The sequence below is a fragment of the Triticum dicoccoides genome, chromosome 3B (genome assembly GCF_002162155.2).
Source record: "Triticum dicoccoides isolate Atlit2015 ecotype Zavitan chromosome 3B, WEW_v2.0, whole genome shotgun sequence".
NCBI lineage: Eukaryota > Viridiplantae > Streptophyta > Magnoliopsida > Poales > Poaceae > Triticum > Triticum dicoccoides.
The window spans coordinates 659,714,203-659,723,553 of NC_041385.1; the positions used below are offsets into that span (position 1 = coordinate 659,714,203).

A 9,351-nucleotide genomic window follows, 5' to 3' on the forward strand; every position below is an offset into this window, starting at 1 on the left:
TAAAGTCTTGACCTCTCCAATCCCACTTTTACCAAATTTAGCATCAAGATCTAAAAACTCCGAATCATTGGGACGCCTTTTAACTTAAGTTGACTCATCTCTAGTCCCGTCATTATTAAGATTCATATTGCAAAACAAAGATTTAATAGGGGACACATCAATAACTTTAAGATCTTCATCATTATTTTGATGGAAATTAGAAGAACATGCCTTTATAAAGCAATCTTTCTTAGCACGCAATCTAGTGGTTCTTTCTTTACACTCATCAATGGAAATTCTCATAGCTTTGAGAGACTCATTGATATCATGCTTAGGAGGATTAGATCTAAGTTTCAGAGAATCAACATCAAGCGAAAGTCTATCAATGTTCCTAGCCAAATCATCAACTTTGAGCAATTTTTCTTCAAGCAAGGCATTAAAATTCTTTTGGGAGATCATAAATTCTTTCACACTGTTCTCAAAATCAGAGGGCATCTTATTAAAATTACCATAAGAATTATTGTAGGAATTACTAGGTAACGGTCTAGGATTAAAGTTTCCTCTACAAGCATTGTTTCCAAAACTATTCCTACCAACAAAATTCACATCCATAGATTCATTATTATTCTCAATCAAAGTAGACAAAGGCATATCATTGGGATCGAGAGGAGCACTCTTAGTTCCTAACAAATTCATAAGTTCATCCATCCTTCCATTCAAAACATTAATTTCTTCTATAGCATGCACTTTTTTTACTAGTACATCTTTCGGTGTGCCATTGACAATAATTAGCCATAATATTCTCAAGAAGTTTTGTAGCATCTACTAAAGTGATTTCCATAAACGTGCCTCCCGCGGCCGAATCTAAAAGATTTCTAGAAGCAAAATTCAATCCGGCATAAAAAATTTGTATGATCATCCATATATTCAAACCATGAGTAGGGCAATTGCAAATTCATTCTTTCCCAAGATTGGGCAACATGCTCATGATCAAGTTGTTTAAAATTCATAATATCGTTCCTAATAGTGATGATCTTAGCGGGAGGAAAATATTTAGAGATAAAAGCATCTTTGCACTTGTTCCAAGAATCAATACTATTTTTAGGCAAAGACGAAAACCAAACTTTAGCACGATCTCTAAGTGAAAACAGAAATAACTTCAATTTAGCAATATCGTTATCCGTATCTTTCTTCTTTTGCACCTCACACAAATCAACAAAGTTGTTTATATGGGTAGCGGCATCTTCACTAGGAAGGTCGTCGAATTGATCTTTCATAACAAGATTCAGCAAAGCAGTATTGATCTCACAAGAATCAACATCATTAAGAGGAGAAATCGAAGTACTAAGGAAATCATTATTATTGGTATTGGAGAAATCACACAATTTGGTATTATCTTGCACCATGGCGACAAGTAATCCAACACACAGGCAAACAAAAAGGCAAACGAAAGAGAGAGGAGAAGATTGGGAAAGAGAGGGCGAATAAAACAGCAAGGGTGAAGTGGGGGAGAGGAAAACGAGAGGCAAATGGCAAATAATGTAAATGCGAGGGAGATGAGTTTGTGATGGATACTTGGTATGTCTTGTTTTGAGCGAAGACCTCCCCGGCAACGGCGCCAGAAATCCTTCTTGCTACGTCTTGAGCTTGCGTTGGTTTTCCTTGAAGAGGAAAGGGTGATGCAGCAATAGTAGCGTAAGTATTTCCCTCAGTTTTTGAGAATCAAGGTATCAATCCAGTAGGAGGCTCCTCAAAAGTCCCACGCACCTACACAAACAAACAAAGAACTCATAACCAACGTAATAAAGGGGTTGTCAATCCCTTCACGGCCACTTGCGAAAGTGAGATCTGATAGAGATAGTATGATAAGATAAATATATTTTTGGTATTTTATGATATAGATTGGAAAAGTAAAGATGCAAATAAAAGTAGGTTGAAAGATTATATGATAAAAGATAGACCCCGGGGCCATAGGTTTCACTAGTGGCTTCTCTCAAGATAGCATAAGTATTACGTTGGGTGAACAAATTACTATCGAGCAATTGATAGAAAAGCGAATAATTATGAGATTATCTAGGCATGATCATGTATATAGGCATCACGTCCCTGACAAGTAGACCGAGTCCTGCTTGCATCTACTACTATTACTCCACACATCGACCGCTATGTAGCATGCATCTAGAGTATTAAGTTCATAAAGAATGGAGTAATGCATTAAGAGAGATGACATGATGTAGAGGGATAAACTCATGCAATATGATATAAACCCCATCTTTTTATCCTCGACGGCAACAATACAATACCTGCCTTGCTACCCCTGCTATCACTGGGAAAGGACACCGCAAGATTGAACCCAAAGCTAAGCACTTCTCCCATTGCAAGAAAGATCAATCTAGTAGGCCAAACAAAACAGATAATTCGAAGAGACTTGCAAAGATAACTTAATCACACATAAAAGAATTCAGAGGAGATTCAAATATTTCTCATAGATAAACTTGATCATAAACCCACAATTCATCGGATCTCAACAAACACACCGCAAAAAGAGTTACATCGAATAGATCTCCAAGAAGATCGAGGAGAACATGGTATTGAGATCCAAAAAGAGAGAAGAAGCCATCTAGCTAATAACTATGGACCCGAAGGTTTGTGGTAAACTACTCACAACTCATCGGAGGGGCTATGGTGTTGATGTAGATGCCCTCCGTGGTCGATTCCCCCTCCGGCGGAGCGCCGACGAAGGCTCCAAGATGGGATCTCGCGGATACAGAAGGTTGCGGTGGTATAATTTGGTTTCGTGGCTTATTCTGATGTTCTCGGGGTACGTGGGTATATATAGGAGGAAGAAGTAGGTCGGTGGCCGCCCGAGGGGCCCACGAGATAGGGGGCGCGCCCAGTAGGGGTGGGCGCGCCCTCCACCCTCGTGGCCGCCTCGACTGTTTCTTGACTTGCACTCCAAGTCCTCTGAATCACGTTCGTTCCAAAAATCACGCTCCCGAAGGTTTCATTCTGTTTGGACTCTGTTTGATATTCCTTTTCTTCGAAACACTGAAATAGGCAAAAAAACAACAATATGGGCTGGGCCTCCGGTTAGAAGGTTAGTCCCAAAAATGATATAAATGTGTAAAGTAAAGCCCATAAACATCCAAAACAGGTAATATAATAGCATGGAACAATCAAAAAGTTATAGATACGTTGGAGACGTATCAACCGGCATATTAGGGGCTTAGCCCAGTTAGTTGTGGCCCACTCTATCTTATCGTTATTAGGGGCTTAGCCCAATTATCTTATTAGGAGGATTATATAAACTCGTGTAAGGATCCGTTTTGGAATTAAGCAAGAACTAATCATAATTGCCATAATATTCTCAAGAAGTTTTGTAGCATCTACTAAAGTGATTTCCATAAACGTGCCTCCCGCGGCCGAATCTAAAAGATTTCTAGAAGCAAAATTCAATCCGGCATAAAAAATTTGTATGATCATCCATATATTCAAACCATGAGTAGGGCAATTGCAAATTCATTCTTTCCCAAGATTGGGCAACATGCTCATGATCAAGTTGTTTAAAATTCATAATATCGTTCCTAATAGTGATGATCTTAGCGGGAGGAAAATATTTAGAGATAAAAGCATCTTTGCACTTGTTCCAAGAATCAATACTATTTTTAGGCAAAGACGAAAACCAAACTTTAGCACGATCTCTAAGTGAAAACAGAAATAACTTCAATTTAGCAATATCGTTATCCGTATCTTTCTTCTTTTGCACCTCACACAAATCAACAAAGTTGTTTATATGGGTAGCGGCATCTTCACTAGGAAGGTCGGCGAATTGATCTTTCATAACAAGATTCAGCAAAGCAGTATTGATCTCACAAGAATCAACATCATTAAGAGGAGAAATCGAAGTACTAAGGAAATCATTATTATTGGTATTGGAGAAATCACACAATTTGGTATTATCTTGCGCCATGGCGACAAGTAATCCAACACACAGGCAAACAAAAAGGCAAACGAAAGAGAGAGGAGAAGATTGGGAAAGAGAGGGCGAATAAAACAGCAAGGGTGAAGTGGGGGAGAGGAAAACGAGAGGCAAATGGCAAATAATGTAAATGCGAGGGAGATGAGTTTGTGATGGATACTTGGTATGTCTTGTTTTGAGCGAAGACCTCCCCGGCAACGGCGCCAGAAATCCTTCTTGCTACGTCTTGAGCTTGCGTTGGTTTTCCTTGAAGAGGAAAGGGTGATGCAGCAATAGTAGCGTAAGTATTTCCCTCAGTTTTTGAGAATCAAGGTATCAATCCAGTAGGAGGCTCCTCAAAAGTCCCACGCACCTACACAAACAAACAAAGAACTCATAACCAACGTAATAAAGGGGTTGTCAATCCCTTCACGGCCACTTGCGAAAGTGAGATCTGATAGAGATAGTATGATAAGATAAATATATTTTTGGTATTTTATGATATAGATTGGAAAAGTAAAGATGCAAATAAAAGTAGGTTGAAAGATTATATGATAAAAGATAGACCCCGGGGCCATAGGTTTCACTAGTGGCTTCTCTCAAGATAGCATAAGTATTACGTTGGGTGAACAAATTACTATCGAGCAATTGATAGAAAAGCGAATAATTATGAGATTATCTAGGCATGATCATGTATATAGGCATCACGTCCCTGACAAGTAGACCGAGTCCTGCTTGCATCTACTACTATTACTCCACACATCGACCGCTATCTAGCATGCATCTAGAGTATTAAGTTCATAAAGAATGGAGTAATGCATTAAGAGAGATGACATGATGTAGAGGGATAAACTCATGCAATATGATATAAACCCCATCTTTTTATCCTCGACGGCAACAATACAATACCTGCCTTGCTACCCCTGCTATCACTGGGAAAGGACACCGCAAGATTGAACCCAAAGCTAAGCACTTCTCCCATTGCAAGAAAGATCAATCTAGTAGGCCAAACAAAACAGATAATTCGAAGAGACTTGCAAAGATAACTTAATCAAACATAAAAGAATTCAGAGGAGATTCAAATATTTCTCATAGATAAACTTGATCATAAACCCACAATTCATCGGATCTCAACAAACACACCGCAAAAAGAGTTACATCGAATAGATCTCCAAGAAGATCGAGGAGAACATGGTATTGAGATCCAAAAAGAGAGAAGAAGCCATCTAGCTAATAACTATGGACCCGAAGGTTTGTGGTAAACTACTCACAACTCATCGGAGGGGCTATGGTGTTGATGTAGATGCCCTCCGTGGTCGATTCCCCCTCCGGCGGAGCGCCGACGAAGGCTCCAAGATGGGATCTCGCGGATACAGAAGGTTGCGGTGGTATAATTTGGTTTCGTGGCTTATTCTGATGTTCTCGGGGTACGTGGGTATATATAGGAGGAAGAAGTAGGTCGGTGGCCGCCCGAGGGGCCCACGAGATAGGGGGCGCGCCCAGTAGGGGTGGGCGCGCCCTCCACCCTCGTGGCCGCCTCGACTGTTTCTTGACTTGCACTCCAAGTCCTCTGAATCACGTTCGTTCCAAAAATCACGCTCCCGAAGGTTTCATTCTGTTTGGACTCTGTTTGATATTCCTTTTCTTCGAAACACTGAAATAGGCAAAAAAACAGCAATATGGGCTGGGCCTCCGGTTAGAAGGTTAGTCCCAAAAATGATATAAATGTGTAAAGTAAAGCCCATAAACATCCAAAACAGGTAATATAATAGCATGGAACAATCAAAAAGTTATAGATACGTTGGAGACGTATCAACCGGCATATTAGGGGCTTAGCCCAGTTAGTTGTGGCCCACTCTATCTTATCGTTATTAGGGGCTTAGCCCAATTATCTTATTAGGAGGATTATATAAACTCGTGTAAGGATCCGTTTTGGAATTAAGCAAGAACTAATCATAATTGCTCGGCTTCCTTAGGGAGCCGGGGTACCTAACCCTAGCCTCCTCCACTGCGCCATCTTCCTCTCAGCCGCCGCCTTCTCCCGCGCAACTACGGCACCGATGCGCCACCGCCAGCGCCCATCTCCTCGCCAACCAGCCTCCCACCCCTACAACCTACGGTTCAGGACAGGTAGGGCCCAAGCTCCTACCAGTTTGGTATCAGCTAGCTTCGGTCCGATCATGTCTTCACCGCCGCCCAACCCGTCTCTCCCACTACCGGTCACCTTGTCGCCTACCACCACAACCATCACCCACTCCTGCCCGCGCCGGGATCCTCCATCGCCCTCGCCACCGCCGCCCTCACCATGGAGGAGGTGTCCGGGGTGCCGCGGGACCTGACCCAGGTGGTCCAAGAGATCCGCATGTTCTTGGCCGGGTCCTACAGGCCGCACCTGGCAGCGCCGCCCATCGCTGCCCCCGCGCCGCCAAGGTTGCCGTGGCAGCCACCGCACCAGGCGGCTTCCACCGCGCTCGCCGGGCTGCTGCAGCTGCCATTCATCCCCACCACTGGCCGACCTTGGCTGAAGTGGCAGCCGTCGCTCCTGGCGGCCCATAATGCCCAGCACTCCGCCGCCGCCGCAGCTGCCGCTGCAGCTGCAGCAGCCACCGTTAGTCAGCTCCGGCCCCGCATCGACCATGTCGGCGGGAGTCCCGATCCACGAGGTTCGGTTCCCTCCCTCGACGTCCCCGCTACCGGCTTGGTTGACCGAGTCGTTGTCTCAGCCGGTCTACATGATTGCCTCGGGACCGCCGAACGTGCCGCCGAACAGGCGTAGTATGACGGGTCCTCCAGTTTCGCGAGTCCCTACGTTGGCCTCGATGTGACGCAATTCCACGGGGGCCCCCCCTGTGATCACTGACCCGATGCCACTACTCCGCACCACCGAGCCGTACCCCCACGATGGTCATACCCAGATGGTGCCGCACTTCGCCAAGCTTGGCTTCGCCACCTACGACGGCACCGAGGACCCCCTTAACTGGCTTAATCAGTGTGACCATTTCTTTCGGGGGCAACACATGCTCGGGTCGGACCGCACCTGGCTCGCTTCATATCACCTCTAAGGCACCGCATAAACTTGGTATTACGCTCTTGAGCAGGACGAGGGCGGCATGCCTCCATGGGAGCGTTTTCGTGAGCTCTGCCTCCTTGGCTTCGGGCCGCCGGTACATAGGAGCCGGCTGGCGGAGTTGGGCCGTCTTCCCTTCACCTCTACGGTGCAGGACTTCACCAACCGCTTTCTGGCCCTGGCATGCCACGCGCCCGGCGTGATGGCTCGCCAACGGGCTAAGCTCTTCATCGACGGTCTGCCGGATCATATCCGCGTGGAAATGGAGCTGCGGGGACGCCATGACCTCCAGACGGCCATGTACTACGCCCGCGCGTTCGAGCGCCGCGCAGTGGCCATCTAGCAGGCGTCACCGTCCCGGTCCGCTGGGCCGCCACCCTGGCCGGACGTTCACGCATAGGGTCGCCCTGCTCAGGCTTCCACGGCACCCCTCACCGCGACCGCTGCACCCCTATTCCGCCGGCTCACCCCGACCGAGCAACTCGAGCATCGTCGCCGCCAAGGGTTGTGCTTCAACTGTGACGAGCCCTACGTGCCCGACCACGTTTTCTCACGACTCTTCTACCTGGAGGCTGTCTATATTGAGGAGGATGCCGCCGCCGCTGGGCTCGGTGACCTGCCCGCCCCAGCTGCCGCGAAGGTGTTTGGCGACGGTTGATCACCTCGGAGAGTTTCGCAAGCGCTTCCCCGCCTTCCAGCTCGAGGAAGAGCTGTTTGTGCAGGTGGGTAGAAATGTTATGACTGGCATATTAGGGGCTTAGCCCAGTTAGTTTTGGCCCAGTCTAGCTTATCGTTATTAGGGGCTTAGCCCAATTATCTTATTAGGAGGATTATATAAACTCGTGTAAGGATCCGTTTTGAAATTAAGTAAGAAGCAATCATATTTGCTCGGCTTCCTTAGGGAGCCGGGAGACCTAACCCTAGCCTCCTCCCCCGCGCCATCTTCTTCTCAGCCGCCGCCTTCTCCCGCGCTACTACGGCGTCGATGCGCCGCCGCCGGCGCCCATCTCCTTGCTAACCAGCCTTCCACCCCTACAACCTACAGTTTAGGCCAGGTAGGGCCCAAGCTCCTACCAGAACTCCTGGCGCCAAGGCCTTTTAAACAATACGTGGTCTTGCCTAGTCTACCACTGCACGACGGCATGCCCGTGCTTGCTGGTAGCTGGCTCGGCAACGTGCAAGTGCTCCCTTTGCCTGACTTGCACCTACTATTGTTGGCTGCTGCACCGGCCGGCCTGACCACCCTAGACACTAAACATATGAATTTTTCTCTACTGAACACTTCTAATGGAATAAGACATGACTAAAAATAATTATAACTCATTGATGCAGTTGTACTCGACAGGTCATAATGCGAGGAGGTTAAAGAAGGCTGGTTATATCTAGCACCTGAAGAAGCAAGGGAAGTATTGACTGGTCTGAAGGTAATCATGCTAGGCACTATTGATGTTAATGAAGTTCGTTCTATGATTGTCTCGGTTATTTAAGTTATATATGCGACATGATGCCAAGATGTGATACTGGACGGTACTAGTACTAGAGTACAAGTAGGATCATATTCTGTTGCATGATGCCAAAATGTGATGGTCACACTAGCTGCTACTATTACATACACTAGTCTAAAAGTAGGGTCATATGCGTGAGTGAGGCTGCTAGTAATTTTGAATGTAGAAATATGAGGTTATTTGACATGATACTTCAAATTACTATATCAGAGAGGTTGTTCGGTAGGTATAAAAATGGAATTTCTTCTGGACAACCGGTATCGAGCATTTTTCAAGGGATACGTCAAGGTTGACGCACCAGGATCATAGATAGAATAGGTGGCCAACAGAAAAGGCCATTGTTGTTAGTACAACCAACCCTACGGCTGCTACAGCCCTAAAGAATCTACATCCGGATTACTCGCTCTCGTCCCACCTATCTACCATACAAATGACTGAGCCACATTCACGACGCAAGCCAGCCGCTCTCCAGTCCCGAGCCTCTAACTCGATCTTAACAAGCATATCGTTCGCCGATGCTGATGCTCCATTGAAAACAATGTCATTTCTGTGCTTCCACAGCATCCATAGCACCAGTGTTATCACCGTCCATGCCTCCTTTCGAAATTGCTTTTGGGGGTTGAGTGTTGTCCACCATTCAACTAGTTTTGAATCTGCATATGGCGTCCACTCCAGCCTACTCCAAGTGTTCATGATCTTGGCCCATACCTGTCGTGCTAGAATGCATCCGAGAAGCAAATGATCCAATGTCTCTCGCAGTTGATCACAGAAGGGGCATGCCGACGGGTGCGGCAACTGCCGTCGCTGAAGCCTATCGGCTGTTCAGAACCGGTTCCTTGTCG

General features: G+C 46.1%; 1 pseudogene; it reads left to right on the forward strand.

Annotated features, from left to right (window-relative positions):
• LOC119279762 overlaps window positions 1-9,351 on the forward strand; it is a 60,240-nt pseudogene that overhangs the window by 14,968 nt on the left and 35,921 nt on the right.